A 9,854-nucleotide genomic window follows, 5' to 3' on the forward strand; every position below is an offset into this window, starting at 1 on the left:
ATGTCACCTGTCTCAAAAAGCCTTTGCTGTTTCTTCCAGGCAACTCTAGATGCTTTCTCAAATAGCATGTACCATGGCACATACACCAACTGGATCACAAATTGCTCAAGAGTAGTATAGAAATATTATGGTCTTTATATTCTGGTTCAGAGATCTCCAAAGTAGGGCATACAACACCTGGTGTGCATGAAAGAAATATTAAAACTTCAATTTAAGTTTTTTACTTCTATTTTTCTTCATTTTGATTTATCTACTGTTTTATAAAATATGCATAACATATACCAGTACCACATGTATGTAACTTTAAAAAAGAAATAGATATGGGGACATGATGACTAATGTTTTTTAACTGATTGAAAACATGATACAATGTTTGGCAAACACTGGTCCTGCCTATTTGAGGGGATTTAATAATAAATCACCCAGATCCAGCAGATGAATTTCTTTATTTCCTAAAAACCAGCATCTAGAACTGTTCTCCAGACTTGGCTGATACTCTATAATTGTAAAATGAGTGAATAAAATTCATGAGGCATACATTCTTAGCACACATGTTGTCAAGAAAGAAATAAAATGCAGTCTTTTGATCTTAATGGTCTTGAGTTAGAGTCCTGAACATCACACTTTATAACTGTGTCTTTGCGTAAGTCACTTATCGTTAACGACATCAATATTCTCATCTGTAAAATAAAAATAATACATCAAGGCACTTGTAAGAATTGAAAGGTATAATGAATGTAAGATGCTTAGCATAATGCCACACTCAGTATTCAGAGTGCGTGGTTGGCTCAGTCTGTTATGCATCAGACTCTTAGTTTTGGTTCAGGTCACGATCTCATGGTAACGTGAGTTTGAGCCCCAAACTGAGCTCTACATTGGGATTCTCTCTCTCCCTCTCCCTCTTGGCCCCTCCTCCTGCCAAGCTGTCTCTATCTCAAAATAAATAAATAAACTTAAAAATATTTCAGGGGTGCCTGGATGGCTCAGTTAGTTAAGCCTCAGGCTCTTGGTTTTAGTGCAGGTCATGATCTCATGGTTTCATGAATTCAAGCCTCACATTGGGCTCTGCACTGGCAGAGAGGAGCCTGCTTGTGATTCTCTCTCCCTCACCCTCTGCCCCTCCCCAACTCACACTGTCTCTGTCTCTCTCAAATAATTAAATTTAAAAAAACTTTTTAAAACTTTTTAAAAAATAAAAAAAAGAACTTACTACTTGAAGCAGTGTCTGCAGCTCTGTGTGTGAGTTAGCCCAAACCAGAAGCCACATTTACCTCGTAAAATTACTTTGCCTTACAGTCACCTAAAGGAAAGGCTTATGTTCTTAGATGAGAACATATTACATGGATGAAATACAGATAATTTTAAAGCCAGGGGAGAATCTTATAAAGCCAAAGTCATTTGTGACTGTCCTCCCTTTGCCACATTGCAAAAGATATTTCCTAAGTGAAGTTACTTTTTCAGGGTTAGACCTTTGTGCTCTGTGAGCTTACCTGGGTTGAAGAGTGTTTTTGCTCATAAATGACTTGCAGGTGGGAAGGGGGTAACCTTTTCTGTAAGTCGTGGAAGGGAAGTCTCCATGAGCAGAAGATCATCATCTTCTGTGACCTATGAAAATACAGAGGGCTCCAAAGGAACTTTGCAATCTCAGAGAGAAGAGGCATGGAGACAGATATTAGTTAGGCTGTTAATCCTGAGTGAGAAGAGAGCATAGGGGTGGGGGAAGGGACTGTTTAATAAAGTGTTAACCTATGCAGTTCCCCAAGGGTTGACTTTTCCAGGCCCTCCCCAGATGAACTGAAAGTTGCCTGGCAGAAGTCTGGAGCTGCTCTTGCACATGGATTCTTGAAGGGATTATGAGACATTCCAGTGCAGGTACTAGGTGTTCAGCCACTGAGTCCCAGTAGGGCTGGAAATGAAAGGCAGAGAATTGGTCAGATTAGCCACAGCACATGGCTTCAGGGCTCCAACTCGCCCTTTCACTTTTAGCTTAGTAGCTTCTCCTCTGGGTATTAGAGCTTTTCCTCCTGAAGTGAGTCACTGAGAGTGAATCCCACAGACACAAACAGAGATAGTGAGTGGGTTTTATTTTAGTTGGTGGAACAATCCCTCCTGAGTGTTGACAGGTCCTCAGGAGAGTGCACCGCCAAGCAGGAGCTCAGAGTTTTTAAGGGCTTTGGCAAGACAAAACAAGTCATCATTTACTTAACCAATCATAGTTTACAGCATTCTATAGTGGTCAATCATATTTCAACACACAAATGTAAGATTTGGCAGAGACCTATCAATTTTAGAGTTCTTTGTCTCGGGAGGAATTTGAAGTGACCAATCATAGGTCCAAAGGGGAGGCGAAGCAGGTGCACAGAAGCAAGAACTTTGTAGTTAATGGGTGGGATATTGCAACAGTATCTTGAAAAACAAGTTAATCTTTAAGTTATTAATTATGGGTTACAATTTAGGACTTTCAGATCCCGATTGCCCAACCCTTAATTGTCCACCAGAAAGAGGGTTGGAGAGTGAAACAATGGTTGGTATTTTTCCATTAGAGTCAGCATGACCCGAGGAGGGTCTTACATGGGAAGTCCTTCTTGATCCTCCAGTACAACGAAGCTTAAGTTCTGAACGTTCGCCATCTCCATGGATGTACCATTTGAGGTCTGCTTCCCAAATGTGCCTTTTTCAAAGCCCACTATTTAACACCACATTGGGCATGGACAAGACTGGTCAACCTATTCATAACTGTGGTTTAGTTAATGGCACTATGCAGTTTAGAAACCTGGGGGTCACTGGTGATTCCCAGTACCCTTTTCTTCCAAAGAGTCACATCTTAAACATTAGACTTCAGGGTTTTCCCCCAAGTCTAGGCTCTCTTTTCCACATGATCATAATTTTACTTAGGCTTCAAGATTTTTCTCCCCAAATGTAAAATTCTTTTTCTAGTTCCCAGTCCAGTCTCTAATTTGCTCTCACAGGGTTTTTTTTGTTTTTTTGGTTTTTTGTTTGTTTGTTTTTGGAAATGATGGTCCTATGACTCACCTCTTAAGCTGTTCGAATGACTTCCCACCCCTACATAACTATTGCAAACTGGTAGCCCCTTGGGTCAAATCTGGACCACAGACAGGTTTTGTTTTGCCGCAATAATGATTTGTTTGAAAAGAAAATTAATTTCTCTCCAATGTTTAAAAATCTTAACATGCCACACACCTACATACGTAAACATATTTAATTTTTCTTAAAAAATTAAAGCTCTACAGGGTGTCTGGGTGGCTCAGTTGGTTAAGAGTTCAACTTTGGCTCAGGTCATGATCTTGCAGTCTGTGATTTCGAGCCACACATAGGGCTCTGTGCTGACAGCTCAGAGCCTGGTGCCTGCTTCAAGTTCTGTTTCTCCCTCTCTCTGCTGCTCTCTCACTCACTCTCTGTGTCTGTCTCTCTCTCAAAAATAAATCAACATTTAAAACTTTTTAATTAAATAAAAGAAAAAAGTAATTAAAGATCTGTCAACCCTTCATTCAAACAAAGCCACAGCTGGCCCAGCTACCTTCTTTAAATGGGACCTAATTCTCAAGTTTAACATAATACCCACCATGCCTTATTGTCTATCCACATTGAGACCAAGTGTTAGCTTCCATTTGTCCTTACTTTTGTGGTGTTCTTTCCTTAGAGTTAAGAGAAGGTGAAATATTCATATATCCATGTTCATGTTAAAGTTGTGGGGTGCCTGGGTGGCTCAGTAAATTAAGTGTCTGACTTTGGCTCAGATCATGATTTCACAGTGAGTGGGTTCCAGTCCCCCATTGGGCTCTGTGCTGACAGCTCAGAGCCTGGAGCCTGCTTCAGATTCTGTGTCTCCCTCTCTCTCTGACCTTCCCCTGCTCATGCTGTCTCTCTCTCTTTCAAAAATGAATAAAAACTTTAAAAAATTTTTTTAGTTTGGGAATGCAAAAGATAGACTTGAAATGGCAATGAATTAAGGGGGAAAAAAGGAGAAGAGCTAAATTTCTGTCAGATGTGAATGCATGCATACACTGTGTGTCTGAGTCAACATAATACCATTTTCTGTTTTTACTTTTAAAAGAAATTTTTTTACATTCATTTATTTTTGAGAGACAGAGACGGAACACAAATGGGGGAGGGGCAGAGAGTGTGGAGGAGAAACAGAATCCGAAGCAGACTTCAGCTTTGAGCTGTCAGCACAAAGCCTAATGCGGGGCTTGAACTCACAAACTGTGAAATCATGACCTGAGCCAAAGTCAGATGCTTAACCATCTGAGCAACCCAGGGGCCCCTATAATACCATTTTCTAATAACCCGTTTACTTCATTCATTCGTCACCTAATCCTAGTCCTCCTCAGTAATTTGTGTCTTTGACTCTGTCTTAAAAGATGGAACCATAATCTCGTAACATGACACACAGGGCCCCTCACCTTACCATCTCTTGTTTTGTCTTGTTCCATCTCTACTCCATGACTGATACTCTTAATTCATTCTTCCCAGACAATTACTATGCATGGATGTAATAAGAGCAACCACTACTGAATCTTTTCTATCTCTTCAAAAGAGGTGTAAAGACGGTTCTATTTCCCAAGGCTATTTGTTCTCCCAATCACTAAAGTCTTTCACAAGCAAGACAACAAATCTAGAAAATCTAAATCGAGGCTTTAGAATACACTTTATAATGTCATACACTTAGAATTTTGTTCCTGGTACTGTTCTAAGCTCTTTATACAATCAATACCCCCAAAAGATAGGAAAGATAGGTTCTGTCATCCCATATTAAAGCTAAGGACATGGAATCTTAGAGAAATTTAGGAATTCCAGAGATAGCATGGTGATTGAAAGGCTCAGAGGCTAAAGTCTGGGATTGTGATGCCTCCCGTTTTATTGTTCTTCTTCAATATTACTTTGGCTACTCGGGGTTTTTTGTGGTTCCATACGAATTTTAAGATAGTTTGTTCTAGCTTTCAGAAGAATGCTGGTGCAACTTTGATGGGGATTGCATTGAATGTGTAAATTGCTTTGGGTAATAATGACATTTTAACAATGTTTATTCTTCCAATCCATGAGCACAGAATGTTTTTCCATTTCTTTGTGTCTTCTTCAATTTCCTTCAAAAGTCTTCTATAGTTTTCAGCATGCAGGTCTTTTACATCTTTGGTTAGGTTTATTCCTAGGTATTTTATGGTTTTTCGTGCAATTGTGAATGGAATCTGTTTCTTGCTTTCTCTTTCTGTTGTTTCATTTTTGGTGTATAAGAATGCAACTGATTTCTGTACATTGACTTTGTACCCTGCAACTTTACTGAATTCATTGATCAGTTCTAACAGGCTTCTGGTGGAGTCAGTCGGGTTTTCCATGGAGAGTATCATGTCATCTGCGAAAAGGGAAAGCTTGACTTCTTCTTTGCCAATTCCAATCCCTTTTATTTCCTTTTGTTGTCTTATTGCTGATGCTAGGACTTCCAACACTATGTTAAACAACAGTGGTGAGAGTGGACATCCCTGTCGTGTCTCTGATTTCAGGGGGAAAGCTCTCAGTTTTTTCCCATTGAGGATAACATTGGCTGTGTGCTTTTTGTAAATGGCTTTTATGATGTTTAAGTAAGTTCCTTCTACCCCAACTTTCTCGAGGGTTTTTATTAAGAAGAGATGTTGTATTTTGTCAAATGTTTTTTCAGCATCTATTGACAGGATCGTATGATTTTTTTCTTTTGTTTTGTTGATGTGGTGTATCACATTAATGGTTTTGGGAAAATTGAACCAGGCTTGTAACCCAGGAATAAATCCCGCTTGATTATAATGGATAATACTTTTTATATGCTGTTGAATTCGATTTGCTAGTATCTTGTTGGGTATTTTTGCATCTGTATTCATTAAGAATATTGGCCTGTAGTTCTCTTTTTTGTTTGGTCTCTGCCTGGCGGAATCAGAGTGATATGTATTTCATAGAATGAGTCTGGTAGTCTTCCTTACATTTATATTTTTTGGAATAGCTTGAGAAGGATCGGCGTTAACTCTGCTTTAAACATCTGGTAGAATTCCCCTGGGAATCCATCTGGTCCTGGGCTTTTATTCATTGGGAGATTTTTGATAACTGATTTGATTTCTTCACTGGTTATGGGTCTGTTCAGATTTTCTATCTCTTCCTGTTTGAATTTTGGTAGTGCATATTTGTTTAGAAATTTGTCCATTTCTTCTAGATTGTCCAGTTTGTTGGCATATATTTTTTCATAGTAATCTCTGATGATTGCTTGTATTTCTGAGGGATCTGTTGTAATAGATCCATCCTTCATGATTTTGTCTATTTGCATATTCTCTCTTTTCTTTCTGAGGAGCCTAGCTAGAGGTTTATCAATTTTGTTTATTTTTTCAAAAAACCAACTCTTGGTTTCATTGATCTGTTCAATTGTTTTTGTGGACTCTATCTTGTTTAATTCTGCTCTGATCTTTATTATTTCTTTCCTTTTGCTGGGTTTGGGGTGTTCTTGCTGCTCCCTTTCTAGTTTCCCAAAGCTGTCATCATCAAGACAGTATGGTATTGACACAAAATCAGACACATGGACCAATGGAATAGAATAGAGAACCCAGAACTGGACCTACAAGTATATGGCCAATTAATCTTTGACAAAGCAGAAAAAAGTGTCCAGTGGAAAAAGGACAGCCTCTTCAACAGGTGGTGTTGGGAGAGCTGGACAGCAACATGAAATTAGACCACTTTCTCACACCATTCACAAAAATAAACTCAAAATGGATAAAGGATCTGAATGTGAGACAGGAAACCATAAAAACCCTTGAGGAAAAAGCAGGAAATAGCCTCCTAGACCTCAATCTCAGCAATTTCTTCCTTGAAACATCCCCAGAGGCAAGGGAATCAAGAACAAAAATGAACTACTGGGACCTCATCAGGATAAAAAAGCTTCCACAAGGCAATGGAAACAATCAAAAAAAAAAAAAAAAAAACTAACAGGCAACCAACAGAATAAGAAAAGACAATGGCAAATGGCATATCAGATAAGGGGCTAGTATCCAAAATCTACAAGGAGCGTACTAAACTCCATACACGAAAAATGAATGATCCAGTGAAGAAATGGGCAGAAGACCTGAATAGACACTTCTCCAAAGAGGACATCTAGATGGCCAACAGGCACATGAAACGATGCTTAGCATCACTCATCATCAGGGAAATACAAATCAAAGCCACACTGTGATACCACCTCACACCAGTCAGAGTGGCTAAAATGAACAAATTAAGAGAATATAGATGCTGGCGAGGGTGTGGAGAAACAGGCACCCTCCTACACTGTTGATGGGAATGTAAATGGTGCAGCTGCTCTGGAAAACAGTGTGGAGTTTCCTCAAAAAACTATCGATAGAACTCTCCTATGACCCAGCAATAGCACTGTTAGGGATTTACCCAAGGGATACAGAAATGCTGATTCATAGGGGCACATGTACCCCAATGTTCATAGCAGCACTGTCAACAATAGCCAAAACATAGAAAGAGCCTAAATGGCCATCATCTGATGAGTGGATCAAGAAGATGTGGTATATATATATACACAATGGACTACTACATGGCAATGAGAAAGAATGAAATATGGCCATTTGTAGGAAAGTGGATGGACCTGACAACTCGCCCATTTAAAGTGTACATTTCAGTGGTTTTTAGTATATTCAGAGTTGGATAGCCATCATTACAATCAATAGACTATTTCCATCACCACCGAAAGAATCCCCATATCTTTTAGCTATCACCTTTGACACTTATGCTTCCCAGTACTAGGCAATTACCAAACTAACTTCTGTCTCTATAGATCTGCCTGTTCTGGACAATTTATATCGATAGAATCTATGTGAAAATCTATGTGTCATGCTAAGTGAAATAAGTCAGGCATAGAAGGATAGATACCATATGTTTGCATTCATAGGTCTAACAGGAGAGACCTGGCAAAGGACCATGGGGAGAGGAAGGCGGAAAGAGAGCTCCGGAGAGTGAGGGACACAGATCATGGGAGACTATTGAATACTGAAAACGAACCATGGACTGAAGGGGGGGGGGGAGGGAAAGAGGGGGGGTGATGTCATGGTGGGGAGCACTTGTGGAGAGAAGCACTGAGTATTACATGGAAACCAAATTGACAATAAACTATTAAAAAAAAAAAGAAAGGCTCAGGCAGGAATTGAACTCAGGTCTATCTTATACCAATGACCTTGACCTCAGTTCCTCCTCAAAAGTGTTCCTTAGTGCACTTCTCTGTTACTAGCGACATAAAATTGTTACCAACTCCTAATGACTCAGCTTAAATATCCTCTGCTACATACAATTGTTTTTTCAGATACATCATTCATTCCAATAAATACATATTTGTTGAGTTCCTCTAATATATGTAAACAGTTTATGTGCCTGGCACATAGTAATTGAAAAAGCAATCTATTTTAGCCCTTACTACACAGTTACACTACACTATGATTATTTGTAATTATTTCACCTCTGATGACACTCATAATCTGGAAGAAAAGAAGTGTGACCAAAGATTGCTGAACCCATTCATATGTAGGACAATGAATGCTATTTTGAAAACTGTAAGAAAACGAACAAACCAAAAACTACTTTTAACAGTAGGATTTTTAACAGGGGTTTCAGCTAGATTTGAACACTAAAGTCTAAATGAATACTGAAATTCTTTGAATGGAGTAATGCTCTAGAAAAGAACTTGGAGTGATTATTGAAAATACCTACCCATTAAAATAGAGAACGAAAAGAACAATAACGTAGGAACCCAACTGAGGACAAAATAAATAAGCTGATGTTGGAGGGAGCCACATGGAGACATTATGCTTCAAAAAATGCCAAAGGTAAAGATTTTGAAAACACAGTGAGCCTACTTTTGTACTTTTGTAAATTGAGGATTTAATTTTTTTTGTTTATTTATTTGAGAAACAGAGAGAAATAGAGTGTAAGCAGGGAAGGGGCAGAGAGAGATGGAAACAGAATCTGAAGCAGGCTCCAGGCTCTGAGTAAACTGTCAGCACAGAGCCTGACGTGAGGCTGGAAGCCATGAACCGTCAGATCATGACCTGAGCCAAAGTCAAACGTTCAACTGACTAAGCCATGCAGGCATCCCCTGAATTGAGGATGTAAAAAACAAATTTTTTAATTGTATGTGAATGTTGTAGGAATTAAACTAAATAAGGTAATCTATGTGAAAAGTTTTATTCTCTGCATGTCATCCAAAATGTGTGTATTCCTTGCTCCTTAACACACCTGTCTGAATGATGGTTTCCAGCTCGTCTAATTTTTTTCTATTTGCAATAGCTTTGTTGACATACAATTCACATACCTGACAATTCACCCATTTAAAGTGTACATTTCAGTGGTTTTTAGTATATTCACAGAGTTGGATAGCCATCATTACAATCAATAGACTATTTCCATCACCACCGAAAGAATCCCCATATCTTTTAGCTATCACCTTTGACACTTATGCTTCCCAGTACTAGGCAATTACCAAACTAACTTCTGTCTCTATAGATCTGCCTGTTCTGGACAATTTATATAGATAGAATCACATAAGGCAAGATCTTTTGTGACTAACTTCTTACACTTAGCACAGTTTTCAAGATTCATCTATGATGTAAGCATGGATTGGAACTTCATTACTTTTTCTGATCAAATGATATTCTTCTGTATGGATGTACCATATTTTGCTTACCCATTCATCAGTTGATAGACATCTGGATTGTTTCAACCTCTGAGTTCTTTTCTTTTTTTAAAAAAAGTTTTTTTAATGGTTACTTATTTTTGAGAGAGTGAGAGAGAAAGAGAGAGAGAGAGAGAGAGAGAGAGAGAGAGAGAGA

General features: G+C 38.7%; 1 long non-coding RNA gene across 1 annotated transcript; it reads right to left on the bottom strand.

Annotated features, from left to right (window-relative positions):
- Window positions 1–427: 427 nt before the first annotated feature.
- LOC115275299 lies at window positions 428–1,834 on the bottom strand. Its single transcript, XR_003901490.1, has 3 exons — window positions 1,747–1,834; window positions 1,491–1,605; window positions 428–680 (listed from the first exon to the last, which is right to left on the bottom strand). It is a non-coding gene; the product is annotated as an uncharacterized LOC115275299 (long non-coding RNA).
- Window positions 1,835–9,854: the final 8,020 nt, after the last annotated feature.

The sequence above is a fragment of the Suricata suricatta genome, chromosome 1 (genome assembly GCF_006229205.1).
Source record: "Suricata suricatta isolate VVHF042 chromosome 1, meerkat_22Aug2017_6uvM2_HiC, whole genome shotgun sequence".
In the NCBI taxonomy this organism is placed as follows: domain Eukaryota; kingdom Metazoa; phylum Chordata; class Mammalia; order Carnivora; family Herpestidae; genus Suricata; species Suricata suricatta.